Source organism: Phacochoerus africanus, chromosome 6, assembly GCF_016906955.1.
Source record: "Phacochoerus africanus isolate WHEZ1 chromosome 6, ROS_Pafr_v1, whole genome shotgun sequence".
NCBI classification, from domain to species: domain Eukaryota; kingdom Metazoa; phylum Chordata; class Mammalia; order Artiodactyla; family Suidae; genus Phacochoerus; species Phacochoerus africanus.
The window spans coordinates 55,273,053-55,298,485 of NC_062549.1; the positions used below are offsets into that span (position 1 = coordinate 55,273,053).

A 25,433-nucleotide genomic window follows, 5' to 3' on the forward strand; every position below is an offset into this window, starting at 1 on the left:
CTGTGTGACTATGTTTGACACACATATTAATGGACATCACAAAGCATTTATCACAGGAAACGCAGGAACAGCCAAGAAGATGCATGACTAGGCTAGTGTACATTGGCCAGTCTTGGAACTGACACAATGATCACAAGAGCAAAGGGAACAGGGGGCCAGAGTTAGAGGCTATGCCTGGGCTCTGTTCACTGACATCTCTGGAAGTCCAACCCACCAGCAATGGACACCAACACTGAGCTCCCCAAGTGACATCTTTTCTCAAGGTGATTTTTCTTATGTTGGAGGATCAATGTACATCCAACGTATGAGGCAACACCGTGGATATTTCCTTAAAATATCTGAGGAATTTTAACCTCTTCCATGCCTAGTTTTAATACTATTTGTACCTCCAATGGTGAGTCATTTCCTGTAGTCAGCCTTATTCCTGTTCAATTGAGTGGGCATAACTTTACAAATTGTGCACATTAATGTAAAAAAAAAAATCATAATGTTAAACTGCCTAATACAGGAAAGGAAGAAAAACTGAAACCAACTATGGTGTCTTTTCCAACTGTAGTTAGCACATTACATCAATGGTGTCTGCAAAATTGCTTAGCTCATTTTAGGTGTATAATCCTAGTTGCTCCATAAATGTTAACTGAATAATTTCCAGTAAGATCATTGCCCTGGATAAGTGCCTTTACGGATGTTTAGGTAATGGAGATTTAACTATTTATTTATTTATCTTTCTTTTTTGGCCACACCGCAGCATATGGAATTCCTGGGCCAGGGATCAGATCTAAGCTGCAGTTGTGACCTATGCAATGCTGGATCCTTAACGCACCGTGCCAGGCTCAATCCTGCGTCCTGGCACTCCTGAGAGGCTGCCAATCCTGTTGCATTTAATGTTTTAATGGGAATTGTTTTAGGATATTGTATCTCTCATCCTTTATTAAAATAATTTTAATTAATTTCAGTTTTTCTTAATAACTCTGTGTCAGAATATGAACATGAAGCACTGTCTAGAATTAACAGTGATGTCCTCGGTGCTGATGGCTCATGTAAGGCTGTGCATGTCTTATAGCTTAGGAATCTCTTCTCTAGTTAGTGTATTTGCTATTACATTTCTTTCCTTCTGTTTTTATGCCTTCCAGATACCAGTGGACATTAGAGTATTACAATCAAGTTTGAAAAGAGCAGAACTTAGTCTAAATTAAGAACTTAGTCTAAGAAGATATTTGGTGTACCCATGGCAATGACAGCTCTCTAAGGCTATGGGAAATTGAGCTGGCATCTCAGTTGGAAAATTGGAAATGCATCAGTAACAAGGCTTTGTGTGTTTGTGTGTATAACACAATCTTTTCTTTTCTTTTTTTATAAAGTATTGGAATATGCTTGTATTTCCTTCCTTTTTTCTCTGTTCCCTTCTTTTGCTCAATTACATACCTTGCTTAAAATGATGATTCTAGCCCTGACTTAACTTTTTAGTACAAATGCAAAATGCCATCTATGAAGTCTCTCTCATTTTTAGTTTGAAGTATCAAACATGAGACTATGATAAGCTCTCTAAATAGCTGATAATTAGGCTTTTTGCTAGATCATCCTTGGGAAGAGAAAGATAGAGAAAAATCTGGAGTTTTGGGGTCCTATGGCATAAACACAGCTTCTGGGATCTATGCCTTACACATTGCTCTGTGTGTGGTGACAGTTCCTAGACAGAATTGGTAACATCTAGCTTTGATCCTAAATTAGAGATGGAAAAGTTATATATAGTCCTGCTAAAATCTGTACCATGTTTCCATTTTCATCCTGTCTTAGGTTGGAGAGAACTTTCCTGCTTTGGATAGTTTTAAGGGAAGATGACAAGGATTAGAGTACCTGATTTTTTCCCCTGACTTTTCTGCACTACCTACCAGAATTGTATTAAAAACAGGTTCCAGAGCTATTTCAGGGGACACCATTTATATGATGCTATTTTTCTTTAAGGTCAACTTGGGCAAAATAGTTGACCAGTTCCAAGGAACATGGAAATCCATTTCTTGTGAAAATTTTGAAGAATATGTGAAACAACTGGGTGAGCCATAATTCTTGCATATCACAGCCAATAAAAATGGAGTTCCCATTGTGGCTCAGCGGAAATGAATCTGAGTAGCATCCATGAGGACACAGATTTGATCCCTGGCCTTGCTCAGTGGGTTAAGGATCTGGCGTTGCCGTGAGCTGTGGTAACAGACACAATCTGTGGCGTAGGCTGGCAGTTGCAGCTCCAATTCGACCCTAGCCAAGGAACCTCCATATGCTGTGGGTGCGGTCCTAAAAAAAAAAAAGTGGGAGCTTTGTTAGTGCAGAACTTGCTCTGTATCAAGTCAGATTAACCTTGAATCCCTCCCTTCAGTTTTTCATTTAGAAACAATAAATATTGATTGAGCACCTAGATACAGCTCTGTGCAAAACTATGTGTAATTAATATAATCCCTGCTCTTATGCAATTTACCATGGATTTATATAGATAAAGCATGCATGTGTTATATACTAAATGGCAAATAATTTCAATAAAGATTTAAAACAAAAAGTCGCAATTATTTTTTTTTTAAATGATCATTTTGTAAACATTTGCTCTAAATTTTTTGAGGATCTTCAGAATAGGTCTTTGTTTCCAGCTTCTGATGGCTGTTGGCATTCCTTGACATCTGGCCACAACACTTCGTTTTTTTGCTCCTATCATTACATTGCCTTCTCCTCTAATGTAGTCTAATATCCCTCTTCTTCTTCTTGTAAGGAAAATTTCTTATGTGGAAATATGCAATTACATTTAAGATTCACCTGGATAATCCAGGATAATCTCCCTATTTCAAGATCCTTAAATTAACCGTATCTGCAAAGTCCCCTTTGGCATGTAAAGTAACACTCACAGCTTCCGGAGAATGAGGATGTGAACATCTTGGGAACCATTTTCCAACCTATCATGTCTTGTCATCATGTTTCAGAATATGAATTCCATGAACCATGTTACAGTGAGTCTCAATGTATCTTCTCTTAGATTATGTTTTTGTTTTTGTTTTTTTTTGGTCTTTTTAGGGCCTCACCTGCAGCACATGGAGTTTCCCAGGCAAGGGGATGAATTGGAGCTGCAGCTGCCAGCCTATGCCACAGCCACAGCAATGCCAGATCTGAGCTGTGTCTGTGACCTACATCACAGCTCAGAGAAATACCGGATCCTTAACCCACTGAGCAAGGCCTGGGATCAAACCTTCATCCTCGTGGATATTAGTTGGGTTCATTACTGCTGAGCCATGACAGGACATCCCTTCTCTTGGAAATCTAACTTAGATATTGAAGTATGTGTAATACTATTTCCATAGAAAATATTCCTATGTGCACTGCACAAAACTCTGTGTGCAGTGATGTTCACTACAGCATTACTTGTGAAAAAAAAAACCAAAAATGAAAACAACAAAATGCTCATCAACAGGGGAACAGATAAATAAATATTAGTATGTACATACTATGAAATATTATGTAGCTATAGCTATGGCAAAAATTTATGACAACATGTACAGTCATGGAACATCTCCAAGACATTAAGATAAGGGGGAGAGGCAAGTTGAATAACAACAACTATAATAAAACATTTTTATTTAAAAAAATTTTGTATACCTAGGGAATGGCTCTGCAAGGCTGTGAATGTACTTAATGCCACTGAATTTTACACTTTAAACTGGTCAAGGGAGTTCCTGCAGTGACAGAGTGGGTTAAGGATCCAGCCAGCACTGCCACAGCTATGACATAGGTTACAGCTCCAGCTCAGATTTTTTATTTTTGATCCCTGGCCTGGGAAATTCCATATACTGTGGAGGCAGTCGGAAAAAAAAAAAAAAAAAGAATACAAGGGTCAAAATGATCAATCTTATGTTGTATGTATTTTACCACAGTTAAAAAAGTACATAATAGAAAAAGCAAAACAAATCCTACACATTTGAGCATGTAAGAATGTGACGGAAGAAATAAAGATCTGAAAGAATCCATGCCAAAGTCTTTTGTCTATGTGTAAATGAGTGCATTTTTAAAATAAGGAGGTGGTTCATAGCTTTAAGCAATTTTCAAAAAGGCCTGTGAACCCACAAGGTTAATAGCTACTGGGTTAGAGAATAGTTCGTTACATCAAAACCAGAGACTATTTTTTCTGCGAAAAAGAATCTATTTTAACATGTAATGGTGGTGCTATTAGCTTTAGGTGTTTGAATTCATGCAGAGTTAAATCTATTTCATTCTCAAACCTCCTAATTAGCAAAGAGTCATATAGCTAATGTAAGTTCTTGGAGCCAACAATAGATTTAATCTCTGTGTCTTTTATCTGGTTTCCAGAAATAGGAAGAGCCAGCAGGAAACTTGGCTGTCTGGCAAAACCCACTGTACCATCATTACAGAGGGAGATCTGATCACTACAAAGAAAAAAAAATCTTTATTTTTATTTTATTTTATTTTATTTTTTTTATTACTCAAATGAATTTATCACAGCTGTAAGTTGTATAATGATCATAACAATCCAATTTCACAGGATTTCCATCCCACAGCCCAAGCACATCCCCCCACCCCCAAAACTGTCTCCTCCGGAGACCATAAGCTTTTCAATGTCTGTGAGTCAGCATCTGTTCTGTGAAGAAGTTCAGTCTGTCCTTTTTTCAGATTCCACATGTCAGTGAAAGCATTTGATGTTGGTGTCTCCTTGTACAGCTGACTTCACTTAGCATGATAATTTCTAGGTCCATCCATGTTGCTAAAAATGCTGGTATTTCATTCCTTTTAATGGCTGAGTAGTATTCCATTGTGTATATGTACCACATCTTCTTGAACCACTCCTCTGTTGATGGACATTTAGGTTGTTTCCATGTCATTGCTACTGTAAATAGTGCAAGAACATCAGAGTACATTCAGAGTACATGTGTCTTTGCGAGTCGTGGTTTTCTCTGGAATGGGACTGCTGGATCAAATGGTAGTTCTATTTTTAGTTTTCTGAGGAATCTCCATACTGTTTTCCACTGTGGTTGCACCAATTTACAATCCCACCAACAGTGTACTAGTGTTCCTTTTTCTCCACACCTTCTCCAGCACTTACTGTTTGTAGACTTTTTGTTTTTGTTTTTTTTGCCTTTTCTAGGGCCCCTTCCGCGGCATATGGAGATTCCCAGGCTAGGGGTTGAATTGGAGCCCTAGCCACCAGCCTACACCACAGCTCACAGCAACGCCGGAACCTTAACCCACTGAGCAAGGCCAGGGATCGAACCCACTACCTCATGGTTCCTAGTCAGATTCGTTAACCACTGTGCCACAACGGGAACTCCTGTTTGTAGACTTTTTGATGATGGCCATTCTGGCTGGTGTAAGGTGGTACCTCATAGTGGTTTGATTTGCATTTCTCTAATAATGAGTGATGTTGAAAAAAAAGCTTCTTTAAACATAATGAAATCTCCTTTAAACAGGGGGAAGAGTTTGAGGAAATCACACCAGGTGGCCATAAAACCAAGGTGAGGCCTTCAACACTTTTAGATAAATTTCATAAGAATATTAATTTCTTTTTTGTCTTTTTAGGGCCTCACCCACGGCATATGGAGGTTCCTAGGCTAGGGGTCAAATTGGAGCTGTAGCCACTGGCCTACACCACAGCCATAACAATGTCAGATCCAAGCCACGTCTTCAACCGACACCACAGCTCACAGCAACTCCAGATCCTTAACCCACTGAGCAAGGCCAGGGATTGAACCTGCATCCTCATGGATGCTTGTCAGATTCATCTCCACTGAGCCAAGATGGGAACTTCCAAGAATGTTAATTATGAAAGCATCCCAAGTAAGTAAGCAGTTATAGCAAACAGAGCTAAAGTCTGTGTTATATAAACTTTTGGCTAAAACCTAGGATCTCAAATTTTAATATGCATACAAATCCCCTAGACTGTTGATAAAATATGCCTATTGTAGGTCCTATCCATAGAGGGACAAATATCTGGGGCCAGAACTTGAAAATTAGTTAGTTTTTTTTTTTTGTCTTTTTTTTTAGGGCCGCACCTGCAGCATATGGAAGTTCCCAGGCTAGGGGTTGAAGCGGGGCTACAGCTGCTGGCCTAAGCCACAGCCACAGCAATGGGATCCGAGCTTCGTCTGTGACCTACACCACAGCTCACAGCAATGCCAGATCCTTAACCCACTGATTGAGGCCAGGTATTGAACCCGCATTCTCATGGATGCTAGTCGGGTTCATTAATCACTGAGCCGTGATGGGAACTCTGAAAATTGTATTTTTAACAATACTGATGAAGATATTTAGCAGAAAGTATTTTGAGAATCATTTCTCTATTGTCTCAGAAACCAAAGTTCTGCCTTTACCTTTTGTAGCAGTTTTCCACACATAGAATTACAGTGAATAAAACTTGTACTGGCAGGTATCAGTGAGGTTATAGCACAGTCCTCTTCAAGTGCTCAATGGCTTACACAGTTGGAGTTTATTTCTAACTTACAATATATATTTAGCGTTGTGGTGGGGTTACAGGAGGTTCTGTATGTGGGGGCGGGGAAGGGGCAGGAAATGGGGGCATAGGGTAATCTGCTCCTCTTAATCTTTCCAGGCCCCAAGCCAAAGGAGGTTCAACTATCTTGTAGCTGGATGATGTAAAGCTTCTGAGCTCAGTCAATAAGAGAGGAAAAGAGACACTGGGCTTTTTGTTACTAAGCCTGGAAGTAACTTAACTCATAGAGTTTCATTCATCTTATGGACTCCAACTAGAATACATAATCCACTTACAATACACAATTAATTTATATTTTATGTTTATTGTCTGTTCCCTCATTGTAGAATGTATACTCTTCAAGGAAAAGATTTCTCATCTGTTCTGTTTCACAGAACCCAGGGGTGGTTTCATAAGAGTTGCTCAATAAATATCTGTCATTTTAACGAATGCACTCACTAGAGGATTATTATACAATATGCAGGGTAAGGTCCTGATAAAGGAAATGAATATCACTTTAAAAGTTGTTAAATAGGAGTTCCCGTCATGGCTCAGTGGTTAACAAATCCGACTAGGAACCATGAGGTTGCGGGTTTGATCCCTGGCCTTGCTCAGTGGGTTAAGGATCTGGCATTGCCTTGAGCTGTGGTGTAAGGTCGCAGACGCGGCTTGGATCCTGCATTGCTGTGGCTCTGGCATAGGCCGGCGGCTACAGTTCTGATTCGACCCCTAGCCCGGGAATCTCCATATGCCCTGGGAGCGGCCCAAGAAAATGGCAAAGAGACCAAAAAAAAAAAGTTATTTAATAATATGAGATTCCAAATTCCTGTATGATATCAAATGGAAGAAGAATTTTGATAAAAATTTTTTAATAAAGGTGTCCGTACTAAATTAAAAAAAACCACCCTGCTAGAATTGAAAAGCCTGGAAAATACAGGAGAGTAGAAAGAAATTTGGTGACCACCATTGTCTCTGTTTCAGGACAGACAGTAAATCATTTTGGCTCAACTAAATGGACATGTCAACTCTGAGATGCATACATCCCAATAATCATATAACATGGTATTGGAGTAGAGTAGAATTTAATCAGATATACCTCTAAACTTTGGGGAGGAAGATGCAGACTCTGGCTCATGACTTCCTGGGTGTGAATCCCACCTCTGCCACCAATCATCTGTATGACTTTGGGCAAGCCACAGACTCTTGTTGACTCAGTATTTTCATTTGCAAAAGGGAATAATTATAGTACTTATAAAGTTGTGAACATTATATGGATTCATATATTAGTACTCTTTGAAGAGGGCCTCACACAATAAATAGTGCTACATAAACAGTAGCTATTGTTGTTGTTGTGACAATTGTTATCATCTTTTTATATCGATGGGGTAAGAAAATAAAATGGGATCTTACCAGTGGGGAGTTGGAATTAGTTTCACCCATGTATTTTTTTTTTTTTTTGTCGTTGTTGTTGTTGCTATTTCTTGGGCCGCACCCGCGGCATTCACCCATGTATTTTTAAAGCTGAAACTTGTGATTTTTCACACACACAAAACAAAGGCTTGGCCTATGCAATAAAATATTTTTCAAAAGTTTTACTTACTCATCGAGATATTTTTTGTACTCATAAAACTTTTTCTTCACAAAAGAATCATCCAACAAATTTACTGTTGACAAAGTTGTAAAATAAATGGAATTGTAGATGCCATTCTGAACTACCTGAGAGTAATACAACTGCTGAAAAGAAGTTGGCACCAAATAAAATCTTAAAGTTCAAATACAATGATCTATCTGAGCTTAATTTGGTCTTGTCTGTTTTTCCAGAGTATGGTAACTTCAGATGATGACTCCTTGATTCAGGTTTAGGACTAGGATGGAAAAGAGACCACCAAAAGGAGTAAGCTGGTGGATAGTATTTTTCATTATTTTTCTCACCTACTCTAACACCTATATATAAAATAATTCAAATAGCTTATTCTGAAACAGTGGGACTGAATGTAATTTCTTTTCCTCTTGTTTTATAAGAATGAGTGGGGTGAGATATTGGCAGAAAAATATGATCATAAAGATTATAAAATATACAAGGATTGAGAATAAAAAATAGAATTTAAAAAATTTTCTTGCCTAATTCTTTGATTGGTGTAAAGACAAAACAAGCATGTATTTGTGCAGGAGAGATTTCAGCAGGAACTGAGAGTTGTTGCTAATCCTCTGCTCCACACCAGGATTAATTTCTCAGAGGTTTCCAGATCAACACCAAAACAAAAGCATGAAAAAGAAATCTGAACTTAAGATGTAAAGCTTAAGTGGTGTGTGTTTGATGTCTGGATCAACTGACACAAGTAAAAACTACATGGCAGCTACCATGATGTCCTCATGTTTTCATTTATTATTTGCCCCATCTTCACAATAGTTCTTTGAAGTACAATTATTTAGTCCATTTAATAGGTGAGAAAATTGAGAGTCAGACACAGACTTCTAATGATATTTGGCTGGAAAAATGTGATGGTGCTGGGATTTAAATCAGGTTGGCTTAATTCCAAAGTCTGTACATTTTTGAGTCTATCCACCTCCCTCTAAGGATGGTCATCTTTCTTACTTCAACAGAGTGGAGGTGATATATGTTCATGATTCTTCTCTCAAACCTCCACCTCCATCAAAATAAATGAAAAGTTAATTTTAGACATGATATAAAATAGTTCTGCCTAAGGGTGTATACAGTGTTTCCCCCAATGTTTCCCCTTTGGTAACCATTGGTTTGGTTTCAAAATCTTTTGAGTCTATTTCTGTTTTGTGAATATGTTCTTTTGTATCAGTTTTATTAGATTCCACATATTAATGATCTCATATGATATTTGTATTTCTCTGTCTGACTTACTTCACTTAGTATGATAATCTCTAGATCCATCCATGTTGCTGCAAATGGCATTATTTTTCTTTTTTATGGCCAAGTAATAGTCCAATGAATATATGTACCACATCTTCTTTATCCAGTCCTCTGTTGATGGACATTTAGGTTGCTTTCATGTTTTGGCTATTGTAAATTGTCCCGGAATGAACATGTGGTGTATGTATCCTTTTGAATTATTATTTTCTTCAGGTATATGCTCAGAGGTGGGATTGATGTATCATATGGTAGTTCTGTATTTAGTTTTTTAAGGAACCTTCACACTACTCTCCACAGTGGTTGCACCAACCTATTTTCCCACCAGCGGTGTAGGAAGGTTCCCTTTTCTCCACACCCTCTCCAGGATTTATTGTTGTAGAGTTTTTGATGATGGCCATTTCAACTGGTATGAGGTGACATCTCATTGTAATTTTGACTTGCAGTTCTTTAATAATTAGTAATATTGTGCATTTATTCATGTGTCTTTAGCCATCTGTATGTATTCTTTGGAGAAATGTCTATTTAAATCTTCTGACCATTCTTTAATTGTTTTTTTTTGATATAAAGCTGTATGAGATGTTTTCATATTTTGGAGATTAAACCCTTGTCAGTCACTTCATTTGCAAAGATTTTCCCCCCATTTCATGGGTGGTCTTTTTTTAAAAAATATTTCCTTTGCTGTGCAAAAACTTTGAAGTTTAATTAGGTTCCATTTGTTTTTGTTTTTATTTTCATTTTTGTTTCATTTTATTTTCATTTTATTTGATTTTATTTTCTAAGTTTTATAGTATCTGGCCTTATATTTATGTCTTTAATCCATTTTGAGTTTATTTTTGTGCCCAATGTAAGAGAATGTTCTAATTTCACTCTTTTACATGTAGCTGTCCAGTTTTGCCAGCACCACTTATTGAAGAGGCTTTCTTTTCTCCATTGTATAATCTTGCCTTCTTTGTTGTAGATTAATTGATCATAGGTGCATGGGTTTATCTCTGGGCTTTCTATCCTGTTCCACTGATCTGTATTTCTGTTTTGTGACAGTAACATATTTTTTTGATGACTGTAGCTTTGTAATCCAGTCTGAAGTCAGGGAGCCTGATTCCTCCAGCTCTGTTTTTCATTCTCAAGATTTCTTTAGCTATTTGGGGTGTTTTGTACTTCCATATAAATTTAAAAATATTTTATTCTATTTCTGTGAAAAATGCCATTGGTAGTTTAATAGGGATTGTCCTGAATCTGTACATCGCCCTGGGTAGTATAGTCATTTCGACAATGTTCATTCTTCCAATTCAGGAGCATGGCATTTCTTTCCATCTGTTCATGCCATCTTCAATTTCCTTCATCAGTATCTAATAGTTTTCAAAGTTCAGTCTTTGGCCTCTTTGAGTAGGTTTATTTCTAGGTATTTTATTCTTTAATGCAATGGTAAATGGTATTGCTCCCTTAATTTCTGTTTCTTATTTTTTGTTAGTATATAGAAGTGCAAGAGATTTGTGTATTAATTTTGTATCCTACAACTTTACCAAATTTATTGATGAGCTCTAGTAGTGTTCTGGTAGTATCTATAGGATTTTCTACATATAATATCATGTTGTCTTCAAATAATGACAGTTTTACTTCTTCTTTTTCAAGTTATATTCCTTTATTTCTTTTTCTTCCCTAATCACCATGGCTAAGACTTCCAAAACTATGTTGAATAGCAGTTGTGAGAGTGAACATCCTTGTCTTGTTCTCTGTCTTAGTGGAAATGCTTTCAGCCTTTCTCCATTGAGAATGATTTTAGCTGTGTGTTTGTCATATATGGCCTTTAGTATGTTGAGGTAGGTTCTCTTTATGCTCACTTTCTAGAGAGCTTTTATCAAAAATCGGTGTTGAATCTTGTCAAAAGATTTTTATGCATCTATTGAGATGATGATATGATTTTTATTCTTCCGTTTGTTAACATGGTATATCGCATTAATTGATTTGCATATATTGAAGAATTTTTGCATCTCCAGCATAAATTTTTGCTAATATTTTGATGGGGATTTTTGTTTCTATATTCATCAGAGGTATTGGCCTGTAATTTTCCTTTTTGTGTGTGGTGTCTTTGTCTGGTTTTGGTGTCAAGGCGATGGTGGCCTTCTAGAATGAGCTTGGGAGTATTCCTTTCTCTGCAATTTTTTGGAAGAGTTTCAGAAGAATAGGTGCTAACTCTTCTGTAAATATCTATCCTCAGTTCTTAAAGTAGGGATATTTTTTGTTTAGCAATAAAGAGTATATTTCCTTATAAATAAGAAGTGGAATAAGGATAATTTTTTTTTGCTTCCTATAATGACATTAACCACTAAACGGATAGGTTTTATATTTCATTAGAATCTTAGATTCAGAGTCTGAAGACATGAATTTCCACCTCTGCCTTCAGTACTTATGTGTCTTTGGAAAAGTCATTTATCCTTTCTCAGATTCAGTTTTCTTGCCTTCAAAATGTAGAAAATATTTTCATGGTATCATTTGAGAGAATTGAATACCATCATGTATATATCAGTGCTCTGAAAATCATAAAACCCTATATTAATATAAAGTATTATTTGAAAAAATGTAGAATATGTAAAACTCTACAAAAATGCCTCATGTAGGCATTTAAAATATTTTAATAAAGATTTCGAGTTCCTGGAATTCCTGCTGAGGCAAAGTGGGTTAAGAATCCTACTACAGTAGCTCTCATTACTGCAGATGCATGAGTTGGATCCCTGGCCTACTGCAGAGGATTAAAGTATCTGGCATTGCTGCAGCTGCAGTGTAGGTCACAGCTGTGGTATGGATTCAATCCCTGGCCTGGGAACTTCCTGGTCAGTTCTGCATACACTGTGGATGCAGCCATTTAAAAAAAAGATTTCAAGTTCCTACAAATATGCCTTTTTTGTTTATATACACACACATATATGCATTTTATACCATATATCACATATACAATTTATAATATGTAATAGTGATATATGTACACATTCTTACTTTAAGTATAATATTAATTTTATATAAGTAAAACATTCTGTTTTGTTAGTGTCAAATCTCATATATGTGTATATGGCAAAATCACACAGCAACAAATAGTAGCTATTTATAATTATCTATATAAATCTCTCTTCCATATTTTTAAGGAATGTCTGGATGGATAGTAGTCACTTTGCATTTTTCTAAGTGTCATTTTCCCCAACAGTACTGAAATATCTTTCTTTTGCTTGTCTTCTAGGAAAGTACTGTGAACAATGTTATCTGCACTTGGACATATGAGAGAATAGAGATAAACTCAGACTCAGGCATGATCCAAACTACCACACCTGTTTAAATTAAAATTTTATGATTGCTATCATGAGAGAGCCTTTTCACAAACATCTACAATTTTGGCTGCTCTTTTGGGTATGCATTTTGGGTATGCCTGTCTCACATAAAACCTTGCACTTACAGCTATGAGAAACCAGGGTGATACCTCCAGTTGAATGCAGGGATGCACTTCGTATTGATATTTTTCTCATTCAGCATGTCAATCCTTTAAATTTAACATGATCTACACTATGTTGGGAAAATAGTATAGATTTATAGTAAACTAACTGGGACATAGAGTGACTCACAGGCTGTATCTCAGCTATATTTCAGCTATATCTCATAATAAATGGGTTTGGAACCAGAGCAATAACTGACAATCTAATACAATACTAAACTATTTTTACAGAGAACACCATAGCCATTACCTCCATCACTGAAAGCCAACACAAAGGAAAATATTCTTTTTCACTAGCACCCAACCTCATGCAGTTTAGGCTAGAGAGGAATTCTATAAAACATGTGGACTGATTACTTTACCTTGTAGATCAGGGAAGGGGCCCATACTAGCAAACTACACGTCAATATCACCCCAGTGGTTTCAGGAAGAACTGGAACCAGAATCCATGTTTTCTAATTATTTAACCCCCAATCATGACAAAGGGAATTTATATAGAAACAGGGTCACGATATATAATGATGAATTGAGTGTAACACCACCTCAAACTAAGAAGTACACAAGCTCCCCTTGATCTTAAAATGTGTGGCAGGATGCCACAACTCAGTCCAGGTAAGAACAGAGTCTGATCATTTGAACTCCATGGCCCTTCACTGTTCCTCTCCTCTAGATCACTGCATTGATCTAGAGGAGATCTTGGTGCTCCTTAGAAGTGAGAGAAGTGCTGGTTTATTTCTGGTGTATGGAAATGATGCAGAAAATGGAAGGTATAGAAAAATGATTTCAGAGTTGCTTGGCCTGGACTGAGAGAGGAGTCCAGGCAGAGACTGAAGAGGCCCCATGGGCAGTTATAGGGCAGCACTCAGGGAACTGTTTGCTGTGCAGAGACGGGAAAGAAAATTCTCACTGGCAAGGAACCCAGTTCTGCTCTGACACCTCAAGTGTCAGTGGCTATGGGACCTTCACAAACAGTATTTCTGTCTTTGGTATTAAGGTTGCTTGTCTGTATTGGTAACAGGTGGTCTCACAGTAGCAGAAGAAGTATAGGAAGTCTTGTGGTGAAGGGATAAGTATCAAGTACCAACAGAACAGAGGACACCCCAGTAGCTCCTGGGAACACCTGGAGCTGGGTACGGGGGTCTACTTTGCAAAAGCTAGAGTCCTATGCAAATGTGAGCATGGTGTTTGGATATTGATGTTAATGTGATTTTATTTGTCAACAATCTGATGAAGTTTAGAGACTTTAGGGTACTCAAAAAAAAAAAAAAAATCATGTTGGAGTTCCCGTAGTGGCTCAGTGGTTAATGGAACCCGACTGGTAGCCATGAGGTTTTGGATCGATCCCTGGCCTCGCTCAGTGGGTTAGGGATACCTTGTTGTTGTGAGCTGTGGTGTGGATTGCCGATGTGGCTCGGATCCCACGTTGCTGTGGCATAGGCTGGCAGCTGCAGCTCTAATTCGACCCATGGCCCCCTAACCTCCATATGCCTCATGTGCAGCCCTAAAGAGACAAAAAGACAAAAAAAAAATCATGTGCTAGTCTGTGTGGAAAAAGAATCTGAAAGAGAATGGATGTGTGTACATGTATAACTGAATCATTTTGTTGTACAGTGGAAATGATCACAACCTTGTAAATAAACTATATGTCAATAAAATTTAAAAAGAAGAATAAAAGAACCTTCATTATGATATGAAAGAAAAAAAAATCTCTTTCGCACATGCACCCCTGCAGCAAGCAAAAGTTTTAAGGGGAGGTGAGAAGCCTACATTCTTCCCACCTCTTTACCTGATTGAGAATCATTAAAATAGAAAGTCATCCACTCTGGCTGCTGGACATGGAGTATCCCTCAGGTGTGGTTGGGCAATCTGCCGAAAATCACATCCAACAAGACATAGCATTGCTGTAAAATGATGTTGTAATTCAGGATTTACTGCACCTTCACCATGGACCAGGAGCTTCAGAAAAACTGGTGATGTGAGGAGCTAAGTCCTGTCCACTGTCCTCGACTGACTCAGGAAAGGAGGGATCTGGTGGAAAGTACCACATCAGCATCCAACCTCAGGGAATTTAGAAATACAGACGGTCCCCAGCTTAGGATGTTTCTGCATACAATTTTTCACCTTTATAGAGGTGTGAAAGAGATATGCATCTAGTAGAAACTGTACATTTGAATTTTGAGTTTTGATCTTTTCCCCAGGCTCATGAAATGCAGTTTGATTCTCTTGTGATGCGGGGCAGGGCAGCGAGGCTCAGCTCTCTTAACCATGGGATCAGGAGGGGAAACCGCCAACATACACAGCTCTCCTGTACCCACACAACCATTCTGTTTTCCCCTTTCAGCACAGTATTCAATAAATTACATGAAATAATCAACACTATTATAAAATGGGCTTTGTGTTAGATGATTTTACCCAACTGTAGGCAAAATGTGTAAGTGTTCTGGAGTGCCTGTTGTGGCTCAGCATGTTAAGAACATGACATAGTGTCCATGAGGATGCAGGTTTGATCCATGGCATCATGCAGTGGGTTGAAGATCCAGCATTGCCACAGGCTGCAGTGTAGTTCACAGATGTGGTTCCCATCCAGTGTTTCTGTGAATGTGGCATAGGCCTGCAGCTGTAGCTCTGATTTGACCCCTAGCCCAGGAAATTCCATGTGCCACAGGTGTGGCTCTAAAAAAGAAAAAAAAAGTGTAAGTACATTTAAGGTAGTGTAGGTGAAATTATGCTATTGGATAGATTAGGTATATTCAATGCATTTTTGATTTATGAGTTTATAAGGACATAACCAGATCGTAAGCTGAAGATCTGTAACAGATTATAAAGCAAATGTTTCCACGTGGAAAGGAAGATCTAATACCACTTTCTGGGTGAATAATAGTCTTGCTCAGGGGGAAAGAGTATTAGCAATGAGCGAGACAGAAGCAGCAAGGGTGAGGACAGCAGTTTGGATGGAGAAGTACGGTGGGCCCTTGTGTCCTTTACATTGTCTTAAGGCTGTGGTCCCCTGTGCCGCAGCCTCCATAGGGTTTGCACCCATTCACTGCAAGTCATTGATCATCATTCAGGAAATTTAAAGTATTCGGAGTTATTTCTAGAGAGGCATAACCTGACCTGTACTTCCTAAACTGGGAAACTCTTTTTGAAAAATCAAAAAAAGTTTCAAAAGAGTTTTTAAAATTTTTTTTCTAAAAAATGGGTTTAAAAATTCACCTACTTTGATTCAGATTTGGACAAATTACTAGAATAGATATCAGAAAGCTGCTGATAGAAAGGGAAGATTTTAGTTTTAATTAAACTGTGGAGTTAATGTTGAATAGTTTTTTTAACTTATTTTATTGAAGTATAGTTGATTTACAATGTTAATTTTGGTTTACAGTAAAGTGATCCAGGTACATATACATATATATACATTCTTTTTCATATTCTTTTCCATTATGGTTTATTACAGTATATTAAATATAGTTCCCTGTGCTATTCTGTAGAAACTTGTTGTTTATACATTCTGTATATAATAGTTTGCATCTGCTAATCCTAAAGTCCCAATCCACCCCTCCCCGGCCCCCTCCTCACAGGGTTGAATATTTTCTATACAGTAGATCCGTTTGGGAACATGATGTTCCATTTGAATAATTCAGTTGATAATAATCTCAGATGGAAAATAAAATAACAATAATAATAGCATACTGTTTTTTGAGTCGTTATTAGGTGTCAGACACTGTGTTTGGCATTTTGTATGCAAACCTCATCTTCTCTTCTGTACAGTATTATCAAAGTTATACATGAAAATTCAGGGAGGTTAAATATTTTGCCTGAAGTTCCTCAACTCATCAACACCAGGGTCAAATTTCAAAACTAGGTCTCTGTGACTCTAAGTCTATGTTCTTTAATCATGGTGCCAGAATGCCTCTCCCAGAAATCAAGATGAAAATTATTAGCGTTTCTTTTAGAGTCTATGTAATAATAAGTCAGATAAACAAATGCATAGTTAAAACCATTAACCTGATCTTGTAAAGCCTGAGAAACCTGTCCTACCTAAACTCTCATGCCTTCAACTGATTAGAAAGATTACCTTCGGGAACTGAAGATTTAAAAAGCAGAAAACGTACAAACCATGACTAATCTATCACCTGTATGAGACAGATTTTTCAGGAAATTCTTGCTCAACGCACTAAATAAAGGGAATAAAATCTACGATTCTGAGAACAGAGGAGTTGATTAAGAGAAATGCAAGGTCTAGTAAATTTTAGCTTTGCATTTGTAGATGAGAATTACATATAAGAATCAGTTGAGAATATTGTTACTTGTTATGAATTTGGGAAATTTTCACATTGACACAGTGTGGAGCAATCATGGAATGATGAAATTAGCAGTAGGCAGGGCTCTAAGGACATAAAATAGAATTTCTCATTTAAGAGACTGGAAAACCAAGGTGCCCTTGACGAGAAGGTGACAAGGTCTTATCTATGGTTGTCCCAGTTATGGCTGACCTCTGGTGTGTGGTGCGGATTTGCCCTTAGCAATTGCTGTAGACCATTTGGAATTGTGTGTAGACCCAGTGAAAGGAAAACTGAGGTTACTAGTCCAAACTTACTTTGAGCAGAATTGTTGATGAGATTTGACATTTAATAAAATGATTTTACTGAATCCACTCCAACACCTGATGCAAACATAACTATTTTGCTGACAGAAAGAGACTCTTTTAAATCTTATGGCAAAAAAAAAATTATTTTGGATATGAGCACTTCTTTGCAATTATTTTGTGATATGAGCACTTCTTCGCATTCCCTGAAAAAGGTATTGACAATTTTGGTTAACAGTTCTCAAATATCCCCTCCCCACAATCAATGAACTCTTTTGCCAAATCAATTGTATACAGAGCCCTAATGTGTAAAACAGATGAATGCAAAGTCTTGTTTGTGTGAGAAGTTCCAGAACCCCATCACGATTCCATCTACCTTTCTCATGTTCCAAGAAAGCTCTAGAAACCATCACTCACTCACTTCCTGTCTGCCGATAGCCACCTTCAGGAGAGCCAGGTTGGGACTCAGATTTCTGAGGAGGAGCCCCCAGAAGGCTGAGGCTGGTTTCTTTGATGTGGTGCCATGAGGTTGGTTCTGAGTGGGTTGGAAAACTGAACTGAAATCAGTTGTAGCTACTGGAACCTACTACCTCTGGCAGTCTGAAGGACCATAGCTGAGGTCCTGCTGAGAGGAACGAAAAATACATTTGAGTAAAGCTATGAAAAGGCAGTTGGAAAATGAGCCAGGTATTTACCGGATCAATCAGGAAGTGGAAACAGTATTCCAGGTACGGGATAATGATGTGCCTCACAATGGAGAAGACACTGGGGACAGCAAGAAGTAGTATAATTTGGGATATAGTTCCAAATTAGATTTAACAGTATTTATTGATAGAGTGAATTTGAAAGAAGGAGAAAACTAAGGGATTTAAACTCTTTTTTTTTTTATGTCTTTTTAGGGCCATACACATGGCATATGGAAGTTTCCAGACTTGGGGTTGAAAAGGAGCTGCAGCTGCCAGCCCACACCACAGCCACAGCAACGTGGGATCTGAGCCATGTCTGAGACTTATACGACAGCTCACGACAACGCAGGAATCTTTTACCCACTGAGCAAGGAAAGAGATCGAACCCTTATCCTCATGGATACTAGTCAGGTTTGTTACCACTGAGGCACAATGGGAACTCCTGGATCTAAAACTTTTTGGTCTTAGATTTTAGAAAGGTACATGTTATTAAGTGATGCTACATCTAAACTCTGCCAAAGAGTTGTCTGATTTCATAAATTCACTGGAAAACTAAACAGGGAGTGAAAAACCAACTGAACTGATTTTCCAAAGTGGCTAATTGATATTTTTAGAAAACGTTAGATGCTTCCTTTCAGGTCAAGATGGAGTAGCAAGGGTCAGAAACAACAGAAAAACTTACACATTATATAAAACAGTTTTTTTTTAAGATGTAAAACTTCAGAAGAAATAGAACAGTAATCCCAGAGAGAAGGAAACAAATGAGGCAAGCTCAACACTACCCCAGCCTTATCTCTTCATATACTCAAGGGTTACCAACACCAGCTCAGCAGTACACAATTCACTCAGAAGTCTGAGTCCCAGATTCATGGGGTGCATCCTCCAAACTTTTAATTTTTACCTTTTTTCTTTTTATGGCCACACCTGTGGCACATGGGCGTTCCCAGGCCAGGGGTCTAATCAGAGGTGCAGCTGGACAATGCTGGATTCTTAAACCACTGAGTGAGGCCAGGGATTGAACCCACATCCTCATGGAGATTTCTGGGTCCTTAATCTGCTGAGCCACAATGGGAACTCTATCCTCCAAGCTGTTAAATTATAAAATCCCACCCCCCTTCCTTTGTTCCGACATCCATAAGGATAGTAGCTAAGTCCTGTGTTTACCACCTCTATGTTATCTCCATGTGATTTTTTTAGTTCTCTAATACCAGCTTTGATAATTCCCTATATTAAAATCTCTCTGCTATGTTATTTCTACTTGTTTTTCGTTCTTTCTTTCTTTCTTTTTTTTTTCTTTTTTGTCTTTTCTAGGGCTGCACCCGTGTTATATGGAGGTTCCCAGGCTAGGGGTCTAATTGGAGCTGTTGCTGCCAGCCGAACAAGAGCCACAGCAATGCTAGATCTGAGCTGTGTCTGCAACCTACACCACAGCTCACGGCAATGCCAGATCTTTAACCCACTGAGCAAGGGCAGGGATTGAACCTGCAACCTCATGGTTCCTAGTCTGATTCTTCTCTGCTGCGCCACGGCAGTAACTCCTATTTCTACTTGCTCTCACTAGTAAAGAATGACTATTATGTGTTGAGCAATGTGCCAGTTCATTTATATTTAAGACTGAGAAGTTAAATAAGTGCTTCTAAGATTATGGAGACACTAATGCCATATCCGGGACCCAAGCCTACCTCATTATTAAAGGCTTTGCTCTCAATCACTAAGGACACTGAAGTTGGATAAAAGGTTTTGAACTAAAAGTTAAAGCTTACAGCATTACTCCTGAGATGATGACTAAAGCCAGGATTATTTCTATTTATGTGTTTTTACTTTAAACATGTTGAAGGTTACTATAGATAAAATAGATAACCAACAAGTGCCTACTGTATAGCACAGGAAACTCTACTCAATATAATATAATAACCTATGTGGGAAAAGAAACTGAAAAAGAATGGATATATGTACAACAGATTTACTTTGCCATATATTTGAAACTAACACAACATTGTAAATCAACTATACTCTAATAAAATTTAAGAAAAAAATGGGAGTTCCCACTGTGGCTCAGTGGAAATGAACCTGGCGAGTATCCATGAGGATGTGGGTTTGATCCCCAGCCTTGATCAATGGGTTAAGGACATAGCGTTGCCATGAGCTGTGGTGTAGGTTGCAGACTTGGTTCAGATCTGGCATTGCTGTGGCTTTGGAGTAGGCTGGCAGCTGTAGCTCTGATTTGACCCCTAGCCTGGGAACTTCCATATGCAGCAGGTGCAGCTCTAAAAAGCAAAAAAACAAAAAAAAAAAAACAAAAAAAATGTATCGAGGGGCTACAAAAGGGTAGAGAAGGAATGTGAGAATAATTTAATTTCAGGAGTATTATAACCATTATTTCAATGCCTATAATAAAGTATTGGGACTTCATTTTTTGGTAATGGTGACCCTTAAATACCAAGCACAAATTTATCAAATATGGAATATAGGAGCTGTTAATGCAAGATGTAACATCTTGTGTTTGGCAATCTTTATTTTGTCTGTTCCCTGGAGGAGAGTCTGAAATGTGTTTTGAAATAGCAAAGTCCTGGTAAGCCCCCCTTGTTGACTTAGAATGACTCGAGTTGGCATAATTTTCAATCTAGATTCCAACTCCTTTCTTCTGTTGCAGTACAGCCCTTCACTTTTTTGTTTGTTCATTTGTTTCTTACAGAGTTATCATTTCCTGTACAAATGTGGGAGTATAGAGAGGCAGCATGCTGTTCCGATGGGTATCGACATCTCTTCTCAAGTTTATTTCCAACACTCACTTCCATTCCCACTATTTAAGGACTGGTCAAGAGAAAAAGCAATGCCCTCGCCTACAATAAGACCTCAAATATATGTTCTTAAAGAGCCATGTCATAAAAATGGAGGTATATATTACAAAATGAGATTGCATTCACACTATATGGCACAGCGAGTGAGTTAAAAAGAAAATTGGAGACTTTACTCTAGCCATGTTGTATGACAAGGATTTGGGCTTACCTTTGCACCATAAATGGCTAGAACACTGGGAAAAGTATATGGAGGAGCTATTTTTGGATATTGAATTTACAGGAAATACAGGCCGTGATGTTTTAGAGAAGGGAAATACTTGAGGGGAAACCCCATCATTGTCCCAGTATTTTTTTTTTCCCCTTGGGAATAATTCACCAATGAAATGCACAAAGGGGGAATCACAAAAAAGAGTACAGTAGTCTTGCTGCATTGAGAAGACAGAAATTGGAAGGTAGGGAGAGGTAGCTGGAAGATGTGGGGCAGCGTTCTATAGAGGAAAGATTACAGAAAAAAAAAAGAACTCTAGAAATCTGTAATCAAGGTCTTCTTAATTCTTGGCAGCGTCTTTACTCATATGCACAGAGTGAAATTTCAGAGGTCAGGGAAAGAATAAGCAAAGGGATGAAAACTGAACAACTCACAGACCTCATACAAGCCAGGAAATTTAAGTTCTGGGCTAGTCAGAGTGGAGTACTTTGGTATTTGATTTGAGAATAACATTCAGAGATACCCCAGAAGAGTCTTGGTACTAGAGATAAACTATTCCTAGAATAAGGGGGAGGTTAGACCCACCTTAACAAAGGCTAAAAAGAGCCTTGGAAGGATCAAGCTGATCTGCTAGTAACTTAAATTCCTGTGGGAACAAAGACCAATATCCTTTAAATGAAGACACCATTCAGATACTCATTGTTACATTCACTAGATACATGCATCCAAAAATAAAAAATTATTAAACACAGCAAGAAAAGGGGATGGAAAATGAGATAAAAAAGAGGAAAAAACCCTGTAAATAGTAACAGATCCAGAAATGACAGAGTTGATGCAACTAGCAGACTCAGACTTTAAAATTTTTTTAAAACATATCAATCAATAAATACAGACATACCTTGGAGATTTGTGGGTTGGCTTCTAGACTACCATAATAAAACAAATATCACAATAAAGTTAGTCACACAAAGTTTTTGGTTTCTGAATTCATTTGAAAGTTAAATTTATACTATATTGTAGTCAATTAAGTGTGTAATAGCATTATGTCTGAAAAAACAGTGTAAATACTTTAAAAAATAATGCCATTGGAGAGTTTCCATTGTGACTCAGCGTGTTAAGAACCCAACATAGTCTCGGAGAAATTCAGGTTTGATCTCTGGCCTTACTCAGTGGGTTAAGGATCTGATGCTGCCACAAGCTGCAGGATAGATTGCAAATACAGCTTGGATCCAGTGTTGTCATGGCTGTGGCCTAGGCCTCAGCCATAGCTCTGATTTGACCCTTAGCCTGGGAACTTCCATATGCCACAGGTGCAGCTGTAAAAAGAAAAAACAAACAATAATGCAATTAGATTTGATACTTATATAAAATGGAGTGCTACTCAGCCATAAAAAAGAATGAAATAATGTCATTTGCAACATCATGGATGAAACTAGAGATACTCTTACTAAGTGAAGTAAGTGAGGAAGAAAAAGACAAATACTATGTGATAGTACTTATATGTGGAATCTAATATATGGCACAAATGAACCTATCTGCAAAACAGAAACAGACTCACAAACATAAAAAATAGACTTCTGGTTGCCAAGGGGGAAAAGGTAGGGAGTGGGAGGGATTGGGAGTTTGGGATTAGTGGATGCAAACTATTATATTTAGAATGGATAAATAATAAGGTCCTACTGTACAGCACAGGGAACTATACCCAATCTTCTGAGATCAAATGGAAAATAATATTAAAAAGAATGTGTATATATATATATATATATATACACACACACATATGACTGAATCACTTTGCTGTACAGCAGAAATTGGTATAACATTGCAGATCAACTATATTTTAATAAAAAAGAAAAAAGAATATAGCTGATTTTTTTGCCCCCAAATGATAATCACAATCTTTTAAATGAAAATTTGAGAACAATTAAATTTACTGTATTTTTGATATGTTTGGACTTGTTTCTAACCACATTGCTTTGTGATATCTGCCCAATTCTGTTAATTTTCCCCCCTCCTGTATTACCTTTGATGACTTCTTTATCTACGTTATAGAGATTAGAAAGAAAATCCCAAAGGAGGATTGGAGTAAAGGGAAATAGCTTACAATGTTTGCCAAAGAAAAGTGCTTATTCTAGTAAACTACAACACTTTAAAAATGACCATTGGAAAAGGGCTCTGATAGATTTTCTCAGTGTAGGATTGCTGTAAAACTTCAATTTGTGAAAAAAATACAGTATCTGCAAAGTGCAATAAAGCAAATCACAATAAAATGAGGTTTACATATATGCTGAGATGCTTAAGGATTTGATGTAAATCTGAGCATACTGAGAGGATAAATGGAAAATAAAGCTTCTGGCAATGAAAAAATGCAATATATGAAATTAACATTTATGCATAGGTTAAGCACAAATTAGAAACTGCAGAAGAAAATATTAGTGAACTTGAAGACATAAAACATATCCAGACAAAAGTAGTAAAAGGAATGAAGACTGAAAATTGCTTTTGGCTACAAAGAGCTCCCTCTCCCAAGTTTAAACACTTGTCAGGAAGTAGGAGCAACTACAATCCAATGACTGGTTGATATAAGGGTACAGTCATTCCAGGATAGGGTCACAGTTGTGAGTCCACAGAAGCCTACAGTCCTGAAGTTGGGGTGGATATATACCTCAGTCTTGAAAAAGGGATAAAGCATACATTTTATTTTAAACAATCTTAGAATTGAGTATGGAGCTGTACAAAAATAAACACTGATTTATGCAAATTCTTTATGAGAAAAACCACTTAAAAAGAAAAAATACACTGTAGTCTTTTACGTTTATTTTCCACACAAAGTCTTCTGAATTCTTACATTTTTAAAAATTTATATAATGAATTTACATGACTACAAATTATTTAAAAACAAAGCTGATTTTCTTTATAAATGAGCTCTAAGAGGGTAGGTATTTTTTATTATTGTTACTTTTGGTTTATTGTTGTATCCCAAGTACCTAGAATGATGCTAGGTATATTTAGAAATGCAAAGTAAATGCTAAAGGAAGGTTGAATAAATGAATGAATTGGTCTCTACTGCACATGAAATAGCATTTCTATGGTTTTCCTCTAGGTGGTGCTGTGTACAGGATAAAAGGTCACAAGCAATCCCCTTTTTTCTAATAGCGCACTATTTGATCAATTGATTTGTATTATGTGTCTTTAAAAAAAAAAAAAAAAAACCTTTTTATCTTCCCAGACTCTCAACTTTTTAAATATATTTTCTTCTCTGGGAGAGAGGCTTTACAAGATTGTCGGTGGTGCTGACTTTCTAGTCTTTTCCTCCCATCATTTTTATCAATACCTAGTTGTACAAGCAAATCTTCCTTTGAACACTTCTTGAGAGATATTACACAGCTATTACAAATAAAACTGTTATACATATTTGTGACATAGACCATCGCAAGAATGCTTTCATTTCTCTGGAGTAAATATCTAGGAATTACTGAATTGCACGATAGTTCTATTTTTAACTTTTTGAGGAATCACTATACTGCTTTCCATAGCTGCTGCACCAATATGTATTCCCACCAACAGTGCATGAGGCTTACCTTTTCTCTATATTCTTGCCAAAACCTCTTATTTGCTGTATTTTCTCTCCTTTTTTCCTTTATTTTTATTTATTTACTTGGTTATTTTCCTGTGTTACATTTATTTTTTAATTTAATAGAAGTGTACTTGATTTACGGTATTGTGTTAGTTTCAGGTTTAGAGAAAAGTGATTCAGTTATACATATATCCGTTCTTTTTCAGCTTCTTTTCCCAGTTGGGTTATTATAGAATATTGAGTAGAGTTCCTTGTGCTATACAGTAGGTTCTTGTTGGTTATGTATTTTACATATAGTAGTGTGTATCTGCTAATCCCAAACTCCTAATTTATCCTTCCCCCACATTTTCCCTTTGGTAACATAGTTTGCTTTCTATGTTAATGAATCTGTTTCTGTTTTGTAAGTTCATTTGTATCTTTTTTCTTTTCTTTTCTTTCTTTTTTTTTTTTTTTTTTTTGTCTTCCTAGGGTAGTAGGTATGGCATATGGAAGTTCCCAGGCTAGGGATTGAATCGGAGCTGTAGTCACCAGCCTACACCAGATCCCAACCATGACTGAGACCTACACTACAGCTCACAGCTACACTGTATCCTTAACCCACTGAGCCAGGCCAGGGATGGAACCCACATCCTCATAGATACTTGGGTTTCCTAACCTGCTGAGCCACAATGATAACTCCTCATTTGTGTCATTTTTAATAAGATTCCACATATAAGTGATATCATATGATACTTTTCTT

The 25,433-nt window shown here is 37.3% G+C and overlaps 1 pseudogene; it reads left to right on the plus strand.

Moving 5' to 3' along the window:
• The first annotated feature begins 1,770 nt into the window (after positions 1–1,770).
• On the plus strand, positions 1,771–17,921 carry LOC125128668 (fatty acid-binding protein 12-like; annotated as a pseudogene).
• The last annotated feature ends 7,512 nt before the right edge of the window (positions 17,922–25,433 follow it).